This window comes from Tympanuchus pallidicinctus, unplaced genomic scaffold (genome assembly GCF_026119805.1).
Source record: "Tympanuchus pallidicinctus isolate F22 unplaced genomic scaffold, pur_lepc_1.0 scaffold9, whole genome shotgun sequence".
Taxonomy (NCBI): Eukaryota; Metazoa; Chordata; class Aves; order Galliformes; family Phasianidae; genus Tympanuchus; species Tympanuchus pallidicinctus.
The window spans coordinates 14,827,319-14,841,126 of NW_026294813.1; the positions used below are offsets into that span (position 1 = coordinate 14,827,319).

The window sequence follows — 13,808 nt, forward strand, 5'->3', positions numbered from 1 at the left end:
CCTCACCCATAATCATCATGCATGACCTGCTCATTAAGAAGGGATTTGTGGTTACCATAGATCACAGGCTGAACTTGAGTAATAGTGGCATTTTGCTTTGAAGTAGACAAACAGTATGTAGGGCTGTATGAATACATGAGATATGCAAGGCATGGAGTAATCCCTCCTCTCTACCCTACACTGGTATGTGCCCCAGCTCTGTATCAGTCTGGCAAAGATATGGACAAACTGTAGAAGGTGCAAAGACAGCAGGAAAATGAATAAGAGAAGTAAAATGCAAAGCAAGCAGTTAAGCCGTCTGTAGAAAACTACGGGGTACAAGAAGGCAGTTCTGAAATGCATAAAAGGCTGCTGCCAAGAAGTTAATAAGCCATACTCCACATCCCAGAGCAACAAGAATAGGGGCTGCCCCTTAGGCAAGTTTAGGTCAAACAGCAGGTATGACAGATAAAACATTTATTATTTTACAAAAAACAAGCAAACAAACAAAAAAACCCAACCCAGAACAGCACAGCAGTCAGAAGATAAGCACAATTTTCTTATTACAACGCATGGGGCTGTATGTCTCAGAAGCATTTTGCTTTATTTATTTAGAGGCATGCATTCCTGTTAGTTTTTGCAGGCACTTAGTGTGACAAATTGGAAATAATTTATTTTCCTGGGTTCTCTGACAGAGAAACGTCCATCTTAGGATCTTGGCCAATCCAGTGTGCCATGACATCAGGATACACTGAAGAAGAGAAAAGATTGGGCTGAAAGGATATGGGATGCAGCAATAATATTCCAATCACTGGGAGCTTCTCGAGAGATGAAACAAAGGAACATGAGGAATGGCATTGCCTCAGTCAACTATGCGATGCTAGGGAGATGGACTTGCACAGCATCTGGAGGACTTATTCTTGTATGATTTCTGTTTGACTCAGAGAAGCAGGAAGCCTCTAATGCACGATTAAAAGCCTAGATCAGTTTACTCAGGCAGAAATCCCTGGAGAAGCAGAAATACACTTCTGGAAAGATGCAGCAACTCCACAAGTGAAGATGGACCATGCAAAAGCATCCCATGCCAGCAGATCCAGTAGCTAATCCACTGGCTGGATTAGCTTTTCTCATGAACTTGTTGTCCTGTTGAAGATGACCCATGACCAGAGCTGATAACTCTCCTCACTTTCTCTTTGGTGATCATGACCTCTTCCCATCTAAGAGAGCAGGCTGCACTGGACAGTCAACAAGCTGTACCACAGATCTCCATGTCAGGTCAGCCCAACACTAAACAACCCTGTGGTTTTGTAGCAGTAACAAACAGCTATATACTAAATCAGGAGGAAGAGTCCAATCTGCAGCATTTGGCCAACTGTGCAAGGTCTACGTCCTCCACAGACACATTTTACCCATCACGTAGAGCCAAAACTGGGAAGAAACTTTCCACACACTGCACAAAAATTCCACTCAGAATGGAAAGAGACCCACAGCAAAGGAAATGCTGGCATGGTAAAACAGAACTGGTATTTGGGAGGAAATCCTGATATGTTCTTTAAAATAGAAAGTGAAAGTTGGTGGAGACAAGGCCTAGGCACACACACTGCCTGCGACCTGGTCACAGGAGACTCCTGAGAAACACATCAAGATTAGGCTGCTTTGGGCTGACTGAAATGGGTCTCAACCCTAACGTGAGACAGACTAAACAGGCAGGGCACAACACTCTGTGATGTCCTCTGTGGATAAATCTCAGCATTTCAGAAACTGTTGGAAGCCACGGACTGAAGCTCTGCACAGATAGCAAAGAGGTGCTTAAAGACGGCAAACAAGGTCATGTGTCTCCATGCATCCCAGATGCATTCCAGCTATGAGACCAAGAGCATACCAGAGTGGAAAGAGACCTGAAAGGGCCCTCAGGAGCTTCATCACACAGACTTGACCCAGGCCTAATAACAAACATCAACGATGATGATTCAGAGATTTCATATGTTGGCCGGATATGGCAGAGGAGCAAGAAGTCCCTGATGAAGGACTGGCTGCTCAGAAAGGTTATTTTCCCTCACAATACCTATAATAAATAGAATCTAATGAATAGAAATATGCTTTTAATCTCTGTGATGTATCCAGACAATTCTGAAGCCTGTAGTTTCAGTAAATAGAAACTTCACTTAAGAAAATAGTCCAACCTGTGCATGATTTCAGCAAGAGGCTTTCAACACACAGTAAAGGAAAGAGAAGCCCAACTAAAAGGCCAGAAAAGGAAGATGGCAAGTGAGAGCTGCAGAAGGTAGATAATGCAGTCAAAACCAGAACATGAGCATCTGCTGTACTCTCACCAGTAATGAGTACAACGGAAAACTCCCAGCCACCATGTTATAACATTCCTGGGAACATCTGCCACGGTAGCATTTCCATATTAGAGGAGGTGAAGCATGGAGGGTCCAGGATCAATGATCTTTTCAGCAGCTTTTGCACACCCACTGCTTTCACAGCAATTTTCCATATTAGTTTAATATAAACCAAGCCCCTCAGAAAGGAAAGTACTTGGAGAATACAGAAGCGTCTGACCATTCCCCTACAAAGACAAAACTAGCACAGATGCATTTGGACATGCAGGATTGGAGGTCAAGGAGCTTTCAAGAGGGATTGATGCTTTAGTTCTGAACCCCAGCATCTGAAGCAGAACCACGGTCACTCCTGTCCATGACACAGCTGCCTTCAACTCATCAAATCAACAGATAAGCCAAAGTGCTGTCCTAAGCTTGCAGTCAGGAGACAGCTCAGCTCTTTTCCTCTTTCTGTATGCAGAGCTCCAAGCATTAAGCCACATAACAGCAATGATGGCTGCAGTCCACAGAGGGTAACTTCTCCTACCTCTCATATTAGAGCAGAAGAACAGACATGATGCAGCATCTCTGTCTTCTGATGGTGCTTCACTGAGCACAAGACGCTTAAAGAAGCATTCCTAAGCGAGCTCTGGGATCCATATACAGTGGCACAGTGGGGTCTGCCACTCTGGCCCACTGCCTGAAAACAGCAGAGGCCAATGCTACAGCAGCATGAGAGCAGGAGAATTACACACCTAGTATAGGATCTGACCAGCAACAGACCTGAAGACAACAAACTACAGCTTCCAGCTCCTCAGCAGGAAGGTGCAGACTATGCTGCCTGCCCAAGGAGCATGTATCGCAGTCTGCAGTTCCAGTATCCCAGCAGTCCACAGTGGGTTTTTTAGATATAGCCACCAACCACATCATTAAAAGATACATTTGTGATTACATGGATAGCAAGGATGTCTGGAGCAGTAGGCGTTAATCCATCATAGATGCTATTAAATATGCACGTTTTCCATAACCAACTCAGGATAAATCTAACTCTAGAGCCAACATCTCCACACATGCCCTTGCTACAGCAGGCTTTTTGGAGGGCATCAGATCTGTCCAGTGGCAGGTAGCTGGTAGCAGGTGAAGCCCTCCTGGCATCTTGCATACCTCCTGTCAGGCCAGAGATAATGGTCAGAATGTGCAGAGAAAGCTCAGGAGCAAATAGCCTAATTAGAAGTGAAAGTCCCACATCTTCTTGGTGACCAGCAGATCTGCTTATGGTCAGGGTTTTCCGTGGCTAACCAGACAGAGAGCACTGGAAGGCCCTCTGGACCCCATCCTGAAGCCCCCAGTCAGGAGCCCCCAGCACTCTGCCTGAACCAACGCCAGCATTTGGGCAGGGCTCAGCGTTATTTTTAACATTTGTTCACATAACTCTTTGGATGAATCCTGGGAAGAGCTTGTCCCCAAAATAGTATGCTGTGGGCACTATTTATACACCACTGGCAGCAGGGTGGGGTGTGCTGAGGAGGACCCTCTTCCTTCTTCAGTGCTCAGGAACTGCAGATGCTAGGGCCATAAAACAGCGTTTGTTGTTCAGGTTAGTTCTCAGAAGGAAAGCACTGCCTGCAGAGGCCTGAGAACTCTGTCTGTCCTATCTAGGAGACTCTCCCCAAGATGGTATGGAAGCCCAGGTACTGTGGGGAAGATGAATGACTTGTGCACATACAGACAGCCACACATCAGCTGCCTTGAAGATAAAAAAAGGAACAGCTGTACTCAGATACAGCAGGCACAGAAGAAAACACTGCCCTCTCATTTTTTTCTGTCCTGGGCTCCTGCAGGGAAACAGTTCTTTGGTGAGCTCCAATGAAGGAGTACAGTGGTGAACACTAAACGCCAACAAGGACGGCTGGGGAGGGGAGCAGACCAACAAGCCGACTGTCCTCCACCACATGGACAATAACAGACTCAAGCCCTACCACAGCAAAACAGCTCGTCCTGACGAGCTGAGGGAAGAAAACGATAAAAGACAGCCTTTGGAGACTATTCAGAATATCTTCCCTGCATCTATTTTCTAGGGTAAGGATGCCTTCTCACACACCACTTCTGTGCCCACTGAACCTTGTTGATTTTTGCTTTCTGTGCGTTCCTTCTCCTCTCCCTTTCTACCAAGACACATCCTGATTGCCCTTACTTTCAAAGTGATCCTGCTGTCACTTGGAGAAAGCAGTGACACCACATGACCTGTAGAAAATGCACAGGACGCTGTACAGGAGCAGAGAAATGAGCTCTGGAGTATCAGAGCACCAGGCTGGAGGAGAAGGGAGCCAGAGCTGATTTCCTAGTATATCGGGTAAAATAAAATCGATACATGCATTTCCTTTCCACATAGCAGCGTACTATGTGTTCATCACAGACACCAAACAGAATAAAACCAGACAGGTGCTATGAAGCACACCCTACAGATGGGGCAGGACTGGTCACACCACTTTTAGCACAACAAACAGACGGGATGAGCTCCTACCTTGACAGATACAATCTCTCCAGATTGTGGGCTCAGAGCACAGCAGCTGGGAGTCAGGCAAAGCAGCAACTGCATGAGAGCAGCAGGAGGAATGCAGCACGCAGAGCTGGTGATAACCTGAAGCAAACCAGGAAATCAGCGAGCCTGGCTGTGAGGGTCTCTGCAGGCAGCTTTCCTGTTGCTGTAGGATATCAGGGCAAAATGACACGGTGCTTCTTCCAGATGGGAGCTGGCTTGGGGGTTCCTTGGGGACAGCAGTGCCAGGCTGATCACCAAGTGCGAGGGCAGGAGATACGAGCAAGGGCTGTGGGCTGCTGGCACTGCAAGGGCCAGATTGCTAATGAAAGCCCCAGTGTAAATACAGATGCACTCTGGAGGGGACTATGGCAGAAATGCAGCTCATGTTACAGAGAGCCATTTAGAGCAAGCTCAGAAAGAAGGCACTGCGATGGGACTGCGCTTCTGCAGCTGGGTGGTTGGGCAGCTGCCTGCCATGGAGCAAGGCAGCCCTTAGCGAGCGGACCCCACCTCCATGCTCCACAGCAGCTCCTTCAATGCCAGGCAACTTGGATCTAAGCAATTTTCCACCTACGTAAGACACACCAGTCCCACATCTTCTCTGGTGTACAGAGTTTCAGCAGCCCATCATGGTTGGGAAGGAAAGCATTGCTCCATCCTTATGTAGGACCACTCTCTCAGTGCTCTCAATGCCCACTCCACATGCACACAGATTCTGTAGTCAGGAGGGTTTGTCATCTTCCTTCAGTCCTCCATCTTCGGCACCTCCTGCTATCATTCTTTCCCTCCCATCTCAGGATATCAACTGGATCACACTTGGATTTACACCAAGTAAGGGAGGGCTATAGCAATTTCTTCAGCAAAGAAGCACTGTGTCAAAGGGTTTGAAGGCTTTGCCCATACAGCTGGACCCAGCAGTAGAGAGACTGAGCACAGTTTGGACATTGCCCATTGAACTAGCACTGAAAAAATCTCATTGAGAGACTGAGGAGCTGTTACAGGATACATATGACAGCAGGCACGGCCTATTTTCAGTATGCCTGGTGCCAGACAGGCATACAGCTCACATAAGTGACCTGGAGAGCACTGACAAAGAACAGGGAGTTCACAGAGTTTGGTAGCAGATGACGTCTGCGCTGTAGACACTCCTAGCATCTGCTGGTACCCTTTCTTCAGGCTGCATTGAAGAAGATGAAAGTGCTCTGTGCTTTTTCTCTCCACTGAGCAGAAATTTTCCCTCACTTCACAACTGAGTTCAGGATGAGCTCACCTAGACTATGGGTACTCTTGCACAAAAACAAAGGGAAAACTTCCCAACGTAACAACAGTAAAATATGATGCCAAGTGCCAGTCATCAGATCTTTCTGGGACAAAATCTGTCCAGAACTTAAGTCTCCAAAGCCCTATTCATCAGTATGGGCTCCAAACAGGGGTTGTTTCTCTCAACATGATGAGCCTTCGTGATTTATTTCTGCACGTTGACAGACTGGTTCACTATGAAGCAAGACAATACAGAAGTCACATCTTCAAGCAAGCTGCTTCTGCAGCCCAGCTGGCCTCAGTCCCGGGATGGCTAACACCAGATAATTCCAAACAGCTTTAAAACTACTCACAGCCATCCAGGCTCAAATAAGGCAGCTGAGAGCATTCAGATCATGGCTGCAGTAAGGCTTAGTACATCTGCAGCAACTGCAATCCTCCCATGGCGCAAGAGAGAGCCCTACAGCATCTCCAACCTACTACAAGCACTGAATTTGGCTGAGGAATCCCAGCTGTAGCTGTCCCCTGTGCTTTCTGACTACACTTGGAGAGATGCAAGAAAGTGGTACCAACAGAAGATGCGGTCTAGGAATCTGTACAGTCTGGCCTTGTCTTGCTTTAGAAGCACCACTCAACTTCGAATGACAGAATCATCAAGGTTGGAAAAGATCTCTGAAATCATGCAGCCCAACAGTCTACCCACCACCACCGTTTCCCCACTAAACCACGTCCTTTATTACAACAGCTAAATGTTTCTTGAACGCCTCTAGGGATGGTGACTCCATCACCTCCTTGGGCAGCTCGTTCCAGCACCTGACCACTCTTTTGCAGAAGTATTTCCCAACATCTCTCCTGAATCTCCCCTGACATAACTTGAGGCCATTCCCTCTAGTCCTATTGCAAGTTGCCTGGGAGAAGAGGCCGACCCCCAACTCACCACAACCTCCCTTCTGGTAGCTGTGGAGAGCAATAAGGTCTCCCGTGAGCCTCCTGTTCTCCAGACTGAACAATCCCATTTCCCTCAGCTGCTCCCCATAAGACTGTGCTCCAGACCCCTCACCAGTTTTACTGCCCTTCTGAAAAATTTGCCTGACCTGCTGCCCACACTCACTGGAGAAACTTAGCCAATACAAGAGAGGACAGGCAGCATCTGCATCACTTCCCCAAGTTAGGTTTGAGTAACCTCCAGCAGCCCAGCACCCAGCCCCTTGTCTCAGTTTTCCTACTTGCAAAACAAGCGTCACAATGCTCACCAATTTTTTGAAGCTGTGATGAAGTTCAGGTCCTTAAGAGACGCTGACAGTCTGGAAATAGTAATAAGCATTCTGCATTTTCCACCCATAAAGCTGAGATCCTTGTGGCTTCCCCAGGCACACTGCTCTCTGTTGCACCCTCACCAAGGCAGGTACGCTGCAGAGATGGTGATCCCTACCAGCCCCCAACACAGGAGCTCACGTCCCTCTCCCAGCTGTGCCCAGGCCATCTGCCAGGCAGGAATGCAGTGCATCAGCTAAGGGTTGCAGGAGAGCTGTCAAGACAGCGGAAGGGCTGGGGCTGCACCATGCTGGAATTCCAGCAACGCACAAACACCCGAGCGTCCGCACCAGGAACGACTCCTCCCTGCCCCGGACCAGGGCTGAATCACTGGAAATACCAAAACAATGATGAGGTCACGTTCCCTGAGCAAGGAGCCAGAGCCAGATATAGATGCATGGAGAAGCTTGCTAAAAAGGGACTCAATGTACAAGCTGAATGCTCTGGCAGACAGGCACCCGGGGCATTTGTCTCGTTTAAAAACAGCTTGAGGCTTCTTTCTTTTTTTTCTTTTTTTTTCCTCTGCAGGGAGCAGGGAACTGAGCAGTGCTACAAGGGCTTTAAATTCTTTATTTGTCCTGTTGGAAGAGCACATTGGAGATCATGAGTGTGTAAACTGGTGTTCAGAGCAATATGGGAATGACACAGACGTTACACTATGACTCAGTTCCAAGCCAGGTGGTCCCAAAATGTCTGTCTTGCTGAGATACCAGACTCAGGTTTCCACAGTTAAAGAATCTACCTGCAACAACCTGAATGGCAGACAAAAATCACATGGCATTACTGTCTGATTGCTTTTGCTACAGCCTCAGCCAGCTCCAGGAAAACCCGTTGGTTTGACAGGTGGTATGAGCAGCAAATAACAGTGATTCCTGCTAGAGCTCCTAACAGAAGCATCTAGGGCAATCTACAATCAGCAAATAGACTTTTCCAGGCATTGCAGATCCAGCTGTTCCCAGTTCTCAGCAGAAGGAAAACACAGATATCCACTGCTTAGAAAGTAGAGGAAATTATAACAGAGAACCTGTAAAGGATGGAGGAATTCACAGTGCAAGCCTAAAATTTGCCCTTCTGCACAGCTAGATATTTGGCTGGATAACTCAAACACCCACACTTGCATGATGAAGAGGCTTGAAGCATCCAGATTTTGTTACGTTGGGACACGGAATCACAGAATCATAGAATGACATAAATCAGCTCCTTATCAGGAGCCAAGGGGAGCAGAGGTAGGAGCAGATATCTGGCACTGCACATCTCACCCTGCTGGCTGCGTGCTGGCTGCAACAGCCACAGCCTGGCACTCTGCACTGCTGTGCCTGCTCCATTCTCTTCCTACTGCAAGCGCTTTCAGATCTGCTTAAAAAAAAAATAGGAGAATGTGTGGCGTGAGGTCCCTCCTGGGGGAGCAAGAAGGGAGGGAGGAAACCAAGGCAGCTGCAGTGTGATGGCATGCTATATCCCCCTGCTGAGACATAGCTCCTTGTGGAGAAACACTGCTCTGCAGACATCAGCTTGGCTGATGAGACAGGGTTATCAGATCTATTCAAGCTCCTTCCACGGGAAAAGCATTGCTGTGCTGCAGCGCAAACTGGGACCCACACAAAAGCTGCCTGTGTTACCGTGCTCCCTTCAGCCAAAGCCACCAGGAGTCTCACCAGCACCACAGCCAGAAAACTTCATACATTCACATCATTTGCTTCTGCCTTCTCTCAGTGACAGAAAGGACACAGGCACTGCCCTTCCTCTGATAAAGCATCTGAAAGCATCAGACAAGTTGACAGCATGCAAAGGCAGTGTTCAACAAAAGACTTCATAGCCTGGTCCAGTCAAATACAAGTGTCAGCAGGGCACTTGTCCACAGCTGAAAGCTTGGATGTCCTCCACTGAGGACTCCGTAGGAAGCACAGAGTCTAGCACAAGACTTCAGAAAATACCAATGTGGGGCATAACAGATGGCACTTAAGGAAATCAATGCTCCCAGTCCGGGCACGCACATACAAAAATGAGAAGGGGGGAGAAACTGTGGGCTATCTCAAGTAGAACCCCACCAGGCTTCATGTTCCAGAACAGAGCTACAGTAATCTGTCCTCAGGAAACACCCTTGTATACATGTTCTTTGGCAAAGAGCAGGCAATTAAGTGTTCAGCAGAAGGCAGGCTGCATGAGGCAGCCGTTCAGCCTCCCTCAACATCTGGGAGAGACAGAGTGAGCAGAACTCTCCCAGCCAACTTCCCCCCAAAGCGCTCCAAGCCGAGCTGGCAAAGCACCGGGACCTGGTGCCTGGCCCAGCCTCAGCAGAGCTAACCACCGGGAACATCAGGCAGCTGCAGCTGTGCACGATCACTTCATTTCATCGAGCTCAGAGCTACCCGTGCCACACAGCAGCTTGATGGAGAGATGAAAGGGTGAAAGAAACACTCATGAAATATTGCCATCCCAGCAGAGAGATAAAAGGGAGGTTTTTGCGAGCCATAACCCCTATGAACAGCCTTGGATGTTACATTTTCTAGCACACTTAACATCAGAGCAGACGTACTGCGCACTGCACACCGCCCAGCCTACTGCTCCACCAGCACACTGAATATGCAGCATGACCATGCTGCTGCAGCAGAGAAAACGTAGGAAGCCAGGCACCCTGCACAGCAAACACCATCAGACAGCATCTGCTGCCACAGCAAAAACTGAACCAGAAGCAGAACTGCAGGCAAAATATTGGGAAACTGCAGACGAGACTTACAGCTTTTGAATATTCACTGCTCCCATATGCACGGCTTAGACGTTTCTAAGGCAGCCAGCAGGTAAGGAAGCTGCTGAAGCAGCTTTAGCAGCTTTAAGTGTTGCCCACGGCCCAAAGGATGCAAACCCACTGCCCGTGAAAGGCCACCAAATGGGGACCTTGCCTGGCAGACTTTCTGCAGCATGTGAACAAAGAGACTTGGGCTGATGGGTAGGGCAGTGCTGTTCTCAAGCTGACAGAAGATTTCATTCTAAAATTCAGGGCAGCTCCTGACTCCCGGCATGATCTTGCTCTGCATTTTTCTGGTCACAGCTCCTGCTGATCCTCAGTATGAAGATGCAGAAAGGGGCAATGACCCCAGGATCCCCAGCCAAAATCTCAAATTTAGGGGAGGGAAATGGGGTTGTTTGTGGTGTACAAAAGCCAGGAGCCTCCTGTTAACACAACTCACAAAACGCCCACTAAAAGGCAACAGTAGGAAGGCATGTTTTCCTAATTCAGAGGAAGCCTGGCCTTGCTCTGATTTTCCTAAACGTCTCATGAGGCTGGGAGGGCGGAGGGAGTGGAAGAGGCTGGATCCGTGTACAGCCCCAGAGCCTGGCTGAAGGCTCAGTGCTGTGCGAGCAGCTGAACAGGGACACGGGGGTTGTCACAGGCATTGCCCTTCCTGCTGGGCGCCACAGGAGAGAGGATGCTCCTTCCTAGCACCAGGTGGAGAAAAACATCCTCTGCTTTGGAGCGAATTGTAACAAGTAGGGCAGCAGCAAGCTAGCTTTGGAAAAACTGAGCAGCAGTTCTCAGATGGAGCCTGGTCAGAAAAGCTTTTCTGAGACCTTTCTTCTGAGCCCAGGGCCACCTCTACCCACTCAGAAACACAGTCCTGACTACTGAAATAAGGGTAGAGGTGGCTCCCAGGCAGGAGGCTGAAGAAGGAATGGCAGCTCTCCAGCATGCCTACAAAAGCTGGAAGGAAAGGAGATGCAGTAAGAAGCCCCCGACAGCCCTTGCAGAGAAAACTTGTCGCCAAGGACAAGAAAAACACCAGTTTAAAGCTCGCACAGACTGACGCTCTGATGACTTCAGCACCCTCCCACATTATCAGGCATGAGGCGGTGAGAGAAGAAATATTTATTTAGCTCATACCTCAGCTTCACACAGACATGAAGGAACTTTGGGCGCTGGGTTCTCCAGAGTGTACCCAGCACCCTGGTTGGTGCACAGAAATGTAACATTATAGGGATCAAAGCAGCCAGTCCTGCATACCAGAAGGCTGTCCCAAATGGTGATTTCTTTATTGCTGTGCCCCAGGCAAGGGCTCCCAACACAGGCACCAGTATGGACTGTAGAAAATTTTCTTCCCATTGCAGTAAACAACACATTTACAAAGACAGAATAGGAAGATTTATATCTATTCAGAAGGTGTGCATTGACAGAAAGGCACATTTTCAAGTTTCATTCACCCAAAGTTTTGAGGTATTAGTTTGCCGGGCTGATAGCTGGGCTGCAAGGACAGAGCTGGACAACTGCATATTGACAACAAAGTTAGGAAAAGCAGTCACTGACAGTGCATAAGGAATTGCAGAGATGACGCAGCCCTAAAAAAAGCAAATGCCGCCCAGACAAGGCAGTGAACCATCAGCACTATAATACAGGCACTGGTGACAGGAGCATCACACAAAAGAAAAAAAATATCTGTTCATCCACATTTAAAAATGATAAACTCAAGTGAACAGGTGCATAAAGAGCCTGGGGGAAACAGAAAACCTATCAAACAAGTAGAAACTTAAGAGCCTGACTTGTTTAGCCTAGCCAAATGTAGGCAGAGAGCGGATAGGATTGCTCTCTAAATATATCACAGGAGACAAACAAAACTGCTGAAGCAAAAGGATAATGCTGGCACAACAACAAGAGAATAAATGTGCTGTGAACACACTTAGGGGGAAAAAAACAAAAAAGTCAGTCATCAGAAGAGGAAGCCTTTCAGATGGCACAGCAGAATTTTAGGATGAAGTTTGATCAGTGGTCTGAAGGGGCAGGATGCAGTATCTCTGCCCAAAGGTATCCAAACGGTCACCTATGTGCCTGTCTTTGTTCCCAGCTGGGAATTATCACGGGTCGCAATGCACAGGGCTCCTGTCTTGCACAGACCTTGCTGAGAGTCACATCTATTAGAGAACCTAGGGCCAGCACGTGGTGTTCCAGCAGCCTCCCGTGCCACAGGAGCTGCTTATGATTAATGACTGCCAGCCTACAGGTCACTGGAAGAGCCTCGTGTGGCTGCACATGGATGAGGTGACAGCCACCAGGCACGTGCAGGGAGTTACATAAAACACCCCCAGGTGCCTCTGCCCTAACACAACCAAACTGCTGCGGCACAGGCTGCTGTTTTTCCCATTTTCCATAGCTAGCATCAAAGCCTTATCATTCTTGACCCCAAAATTGCTGTGCGACAGGCCAAGAAGTATGAAGGTGTTACAACAGAATCCGCCGTTCAGACCACTATATTATGCAACAGTGTAATAGTAATAATAATAATAATAATAAAAAGCCAGGGAATAATTTTCTATGTATCTGTCAAACAGAAGAGCTCCGTAAAAGGCTGAATGCCTATCCGCCATCTCTTTCAGAAAGCACGCTGCACAGCAGGTAACGACACCTCGCCCGACCCCGAGCGGAGCACCATCCGTGCTCGAGCCACAGCCCATCATTCCCGCAGGGCTTCCCCCTATTTACCACCAGCGCTTTTCGGACATTCCTCCACGCCTGTACCGCAGCGAGGACTGCAACAACCCTCCAGCAGGCGCTGGCGAGAAGGAGGTCAGTATTTTCTACGGGCACCGGCACACACGTGTAGCGTCCCCACCGCCCCGCTCTCCCCCTGCCGCCCGCCGCCCCTCCTCACTTACCGAACCGGCGCCGCTGCTTGCAGCCGGGCTCCGAGGCGGAGCCTCACCGCTGTCCTCCCCACGGCCCGCCCCACCCGCCCGGCCCGCCCCCGGCACCGGGGTCCTCCCCCGCGCAGCCCCGGCGGCGGCGGATCGAGGAGACGGGCGAGGCTCTGACGGGAGCGGCGGAGCTGAACGGACGCGGTTAATCGTCTGGCGAGAGCATCCTAAGAGCAGGTCGAGGAAACTGGAGTTGCAGCTCCGTCACAAGCATCTCCTGCAGGGCTTTTCCTAGCGCTGTGCTGCTCAGAACGGTCAGATGCAGCTTACTTTCTTCCCTGGTAGTTTTCCAAGCCCAGATGTTGCTTACATGTAACTTAGCAATAGGATTAGAGGAAGTGGCCTTAAGTTGTGGCAGGGGAGGTTCGAGTTGAGCATTAGGAAGGATTTCTTCTCCAAAAGAGTGGTCTCTCCTGACCTGGAATAGACTGTCCAGGGAGGTGGTGGAGTCACCATCCATGGAAGTGTTCAAGAAAGGCTCAGATGTTGCGCTAAGGGACGTAGTTTAGTGGGGAAATTCTGGTGGCAGGTGGATGGTTGGACTGGATGATTTTGGAGATCTTTTCCAACCTTGGTGATTCTGTGATTCTGTCACTACTCAGCTCTGGTGAGGCCTCACCTCGAGTGCTGTGTTCAGTTTTGGGCCCCTCACTGCAAGGAAGGCATGGAAATGCTGGATCATGTTCATAGACAGGCAGCAAAGCTGG

General features: G+C 48.9%; 1 protein-coding gene across 9 annotated transcripts in view; it reads right to left on the reverse strand.

The window, feature by feature from the left end:
• The window catches only part of RUSC2 (RUN and SH3 domain containing 2), a 53,361-nt gene extending 40,230 nt beyond the window's left edge, over positions 1-13,131 (reverse strand). For 3 of the 9 annotated variants that reach the window (XM_052670126.1, XM_052670130.1, XM_052670123.1), the window contains exon 1: positions 4,828-5,176. The gene's annotated coding sequence lies outside the window, so the exon portion shown is untranslated. Of the gene's footprint in view, positions 1-4,827; positions 5,177-7,358; positions 7,708-12,889; positions 12,995-13,062 lie in introns of those variants that run through there. The other 6 variants (XM_052670127.1, XM_052670124.1, XM_052670129.1 and 3 more) reach the window with 5 other exon arrangements.
• Positions 13,132-13,808: the final 677 nt, after the last annotated feature.